We start from the raw sequence: 5,774 nt of genomic DNA, 5'->3' as shown, positions 1-5,774 counted from the left end.
CTCGATTATGGTGGTGACAAAAAGGTTCATCGTAAAGGGTTATGTCGATGCAAGTTTTGACAATTCTAGCTTTGTAGATAGTAACACTACTATCAACGTCCGTCTTCCTCTTGAAGATCCATTTAACCTCTAGGACATCTCTGCTCAACAAAAAATTCCGAGGGCGTGATGAATTACACCATGTTTAATTACTTATTGTTGAGATATACTCTCCGTCCTTTGCTTCAGGCCTTTTTGTCTTGTAAATAACATCTTTACTCTTTTTAATTTCCCTTTGACGGGAAAGGCAAGTGCCTCACCAGTCACCAGAACCAAGAAAGGGGCAGTCACCAGCGTCATGGTTGTAGTCAAACTACTCTATCTTCCAGATCTTTTTTTCCTTAGCTATAATCTCCTGTAATATTCAAAGAACAGAGTCAGGTCTCTCTCTGATGAACATGCAACACCCATGATCATTCATCTGAGAAATACACAGGTCACCTACAGTACACATGCCATGGTAAGCTGCATAGCAGAAAGCTGTAATGCTGCACAAGGTCCAATCATAGCACAAATATATGAAGCAAGACAAGACACCGTCTCTAGCTAGCTACTTTAAAACAGAGCAAGTTTACATACAATCTGCAGGTCAGCTGCAAGTAAACCTCACCTACAAACCTAATAATGAATCATGGAGTTGTCATAGATAGAATGGAATGGAAAACAAATTAAAGCAATTTGTCATGGCCAGAAAAGACACAAATAATCTAGTGAGGAAGTGCAGATCAAGATAAACACAACATGTATGTGTGCTCCTACTGCTCCACTTGTCAAAACTTGAAACTATTAACACATACATATTATTGGCCATTGACAAGTAACTAAGCAAGCTGAGGTTTCCTCTTCCTGAGAAGGATGAAATCTGCTTCCAAAGTAACATGCAGAGTGATTTACTTGATAATTACACAAGTCAGTTTTCACACAAGCACTGGATAGGAAGGGGAAGGAAGGAGAGGAGGGCATACCTCGGCTGGGACCTCGTTTAAGACCTGCAGCTTGTCAGGAAGGGGTTGGAGATGCTGCTGTGAGATAGGGGGCAGAGTCAGACTTGAGTTCTCTGCCTTTGGATTCTTTAGAGGGGAGAAAGAATAAAAATGTCCATGAATCAATAAAGGACAGCTAATCCTCAGTTTATAACCCAGAAAACATTGGAGAGCTCTTTTATAACTCAATTGCAATAATGTCATATGGGCAAAAGCAAAGCAATTAACTTTTATTTACTTAGCACTAAAACCCATGTAGGAGAAGGGGTTCCAGCTTATATACTTGGCACTAAAACCCTGTATTTTAATTCGAGAAGCACAAACAAATGTGAAGGTAAACCCCTAGACAGTCAGCGCAAAATTGAGATCTTTTATCGAGCCGTGGACACGCAGAGCATGAGGGAGAGCGAGAGAGAGCAGTGGCTTAGCACCTATGCCTTTGCTTGCCGGGGAGGAAGACGAGACGAATCGTGGCCAGTCAGGGTGGTCTCCATGTTACTATTCAGCAAGCAGGTCACTTTTTTCACCTCAAAAACAAGAAACAAAATTCACTTCACCTCCTGAGAATTTGGTGACTGTAATACCTTGAACTACAAAACCGCGTCGCAAATAAACTACAAAACCATTCAAGGAGGTTTTGCCGCGTGCTGGATGTTCCTGTTTCGGAAAAGAGAGAAAGAGGAACACACATACAGATGTGTGTGGGCATTCAGTTTTGTGGCTGATGGCTGCTTCAGGTACCATTTATGTTTCAACACTTCACAGTTTTCAGTTTATCTTAATAGCTTCAGCAATGGAGGATCAACTTGATACATGGAATAGGGAGTATCTGACTTCCCAGAGTGGATTTGGTAGGTTAGACCAGTTGAAATTTTTTCTGGGATATCGGCTATGAAGACGTCAGTCAGAACTGAGAAATTTGTGTAAGACATTGCTGGAAATACTTGATACCATCAGGTTGTATCCAAATTCTACTGAAACAAAGTCAATTCCCTTTTTGCTTTATATCAAGATGCTCTGAGGTCAAACTGCATGACAAGAAGGGTAAACATCAAATGACATGCTACTAAGAACCTATTTGGTTTCGTAATCTACATCTCAGTAACCATGCAAATTCAGTTAAGATTGGTGGGGGGTTCAAGCATCGCAGACCCCGCAACTTTTGCGGCAAGACCCAAGTTTTAGGATAAGAGTTACGTAAATAGTGGTGGACAGTATTGCACTTTGCAAGTAAAATGGAAAACCCTTCCATTTGACATGCAAGAGGACGAATGCTACCTGCCAGGCCATGTCTCGCGCACTCCGACCACGTTTCATCCTTATGTTGTAAATCTCTTCCCTGAAACAATGCATCGGATGGATATAACTTTTTCTGTCACAGGTAAGGCTAAGTAAATCTCAGAAGCAACGGCATACCTCAGCAACTGGGAACACAGTCTCTCCACCCTTCTTCACATCTGTCAGGTACATAAGAACAGTGGCAACTCAATGACCACCACGCTTCACGTTCTTTTTGTCACTAAAATAATTGAAGTGGGCATCATACTTCTGACCAACTTCATAATGCAGAACCTGCATCGACTCGGCATTTTCTGATACACAAACATGCTAGTCAGATACAGAATGCCTTCTATCTCTGAAACGGCCAACAGAAAAATAAGGTTGCATGTATTACCTTCAGGGAGAAACGTCCAAGCAGCTACACACTTTTCAATTCCAGAGATAATTTCATCCTTGAATAGGTCAAAGGAAATGAAACAAATTAGTGATCGTGAAATATTTCTAGTTGTTTGTTGCATATGCTACGAGGAACAACAGAAACATGTTCTACAAGGGTCATTTCATCGACTGCGCTAGGCAAATATGAATGTGCAATTGCCAAAATGATTAACTCATCAAGATTGATTTTCACAAATGGCAAGAACCATTAGCTACTTTATTTGCTCACATATTTTCAACAGGAGGGCTTGTACCCATTCACAGGTTGTGTTGCCTTCCAGTATAGCTAATATTCACTGCCATTTCATCTCATGAAAGAAGGTGCAAATAACAACTATCCATAGATAGAGTTATTATCTCCTTCGGCTGTACCATAAGCCTGCCTGATCTAGCGAAAATTTCTACATGTGGCAACAAATCCGCAACCCAGGTAGACTTATAACAACACAATTCATCTGACATGAACTAATATGAACCCCAAGGCATGTAAACAATTGAAACAGAAGGAGAGAACAAGGGCGCTTCTTCCGATCACATACCTCGCGCTTGGACAAGAAGGTGCCGGAGCTTGTGCGCACCTGGCTCATGACACTCTTCCCGGACTCATTGTCGGCCACCATCGACTTCTCCAGCCTCCCCTTGGCCTGAACCCCACAACAGTGCAACAAAAGCACAAAAATCACAACTTTATAACACAAGGACCTCCTCATTGCCATGGGCAGCAACTCACCAGCTTGATGAGGTGGTCGCACTCGGCGTGCGAGAGGAAGCCGCTGTACAGGAACGCCCTGCGCGCACAAACAAACGAGCAAACAAACCTGGAACTGTCAAGAAGCAAATCGACAAACAGGTGGCGCGCGCGGCGCGGAGCACGCAGATGGAGGGAAGGAGGTAGGGGGCTGAGCTGACCTGGGGCGCCATGAGATCTGGGTGACCCGCGCCGGGTCGTAGAACCTGGCGCCCCCTCCGGCGGCGGCGTGGGGGAGGGCCGGGGCGAGGGCGAGCGCGAGGGCGGCGAGGAGGAGCAGGAGGAGCGGCGGCATGACGGGGGCGACGGTGGTGGGGTCATGGCTCCTCCATTGTCGAGGTGTTGGAGGAGAGGCCCGTGCTGCAGCTCCTGCCATGGCCGCGGGCTAGGGTTCCGTGCGTGCGGAGGGAGAGAGGGACGGCAGCTCGGTCGCCGTGGGAGCGGCTCGGTGGAGGTCGGACGGGGAGGGAGACGGATCGAATCCGCTAGCTATGTGTTGGGGCGGAAGGAGGAGTGGCGGTGGGAGAGGGCAATGGCCGCGGTGGGTGCGCGTCTCGACGGCGGTGGGAGAGGGGAAGGGGCGCGGCGGCGTACTGGAGTTCCGGGAGAGGAGAGGTCGTCGTCGGCGGCGGCGGGGCTGGAGTTGCGGGAGAGGAGAAGGCTTGTCTCGCCGGATGAGGAGCGAGCGAGTGAGAGGGAGACGGCTGCAGGAGCGAGCGAGGGAGTTGGCGGCTAGGTCTCCGTCAAAGGAGCGGGCCCCTTTTATACCCCACTACGCGAAATGACCGAAATGCCCTGGTGGGGGCATGGTATTTACATTCTGTTGCCATTGGAATTTTATCCGACGGCTCACCGCGATCTGGTAAATATCCGACGCCTCACGTGAGCTGAGCCCGAGATCCGACGGCCGGAATCGCATCAGGAAAACGATCGAACGGTCCAGAATCCAAACAAACGGGAGAGCTTCATTTTGCTTCAGACTCTAACAAGGGGATTGGCTGATGCTGTCCCACTATTTTGGATGGTGAGCCAAAATAATAACTTAATCTGTAGCGGAACCGAGCTAATCATCCCACAAAAATGCATCTTCTATGCGATTGTCACTTTTACACTCCCAAAATGCCCCAAGTCTTGGTGTCTGGAAATCCTTTGTATTGAACTCAACCTTAACCATTTCATGATTCTTGGTCCATAGTTGCTCCATAAGCATGTAGACCCAAGAAAACTAATAAAAACTACAAACTGTGCAATGAAAAGAGTAAAAAAAACAAAAAAAACATGCATAGTGGCCGCCAACAATGAATGTAATTCCATCTTATCTCGTTTTTAGACCCGCGCTAAAATGACGTCATGCATTTTGGTCCAAAGACTGAAGTGGGCGAAGTATTTCGACACAAATTGTGGTAGAACCGAGCTAATCATCCCATCAAATTTCATGTCATATGTGGTGGGGGTGGAGTAAGGGCCATTGGTAGTGATTTTTTTAATCTTATTTCATCTTGGGAACCGTGCACTAAATGATGTCATGTAGCTTGGTCCAAAGATTGAGAATTCTTGGATGTCGCGACGGCAACACCTTATTGGATGCGGATGCGCCTAAGCAATCTCTGTGATGACGAAAATATGGATCTCTTCTATGTTGCTACTGTCATCACCAGCTGGGAGGGGGGCGACTAGCTTTTGGCACTCCTCCTAGCTACAAGGGTGCAAGCACTGGATTGGGCTCCCAGCCACTGCGTCGACCATCACACTCCCTTCATGGACCGGCGGTTATTGGATAGACATGTAATCCCTACCTCCAACAAGAAAAAGCTAAACTACACCTTCTCTTTTGGTCGCTTGGTCCATCTCGAATGAGCGTAATAACAATGTGTTCGAGAATGAGCAAATGTCACTTCAATGCCCGATGAACTACATCAAGGGTGAAGCCTACAACTGGTTCAAGGCCAGTGCGAAGTGCATGGGGTCCTAGTTTATACAAAGATCTTTTATGGTGATGATCCAATTCCCCAAGAGTTGAAGTTATGAATTTTAAAATCACTAAATATAGTCCCTTTAATCATTTGAGTTCTCCCACTAGAAAATTGGAGATCGATAAAGAGGACCTCTTGAGAAAAATTTGTGAAGAATTAGTTTAAGAAAAGTTGGACAAGGATGATAATACGTAATACTATGCATTATGCATAGATAAGCCATTAAACAATAGCGCTTGTTAGAAGACAACTCAATAGCAATTGGGTCTGCATCTCTTATGCGCCTCTCATGTCACGCCAATCTTAGTTGGC

General features: G+C 45.8%; 1 pseudogene; it reads right to left on the bottom strand.

Moving 5' to 3' along the window:
- Nucleotides 1-231: 231 nt before the first annotated feature.
- On the bottom strand, nt 232-4,216 carry LOC123190364 (probable prolyl 4-hydroxylase 7; annotated as a pseudogene).
- Between the last annotated feature and the right edge of the window lie 1,558 nt (nt 4,217-5,774).

This window comes from Triticum aestivum, chromosome 2A, assembly GCF_018294505.1.
Source record: "Triticum aestivum cultivar Chinese Spring chromosome 2A, IWGSC CS RefSeq v2.1, whole genome shotgun sequence".
Taxonomy (NCBI): domain Eukaryota; kingdom Viridiplantae; phylum Streptophyta; class Magnoliopsida; order Poales; family Poaceae; genus Triticum; species Triticum aestivum.
The sequence above is the reverse complement of the archived record's forward strand: the minus strand, read 5'-3'. Positions and strand labels throughout refer to the sequence as shown.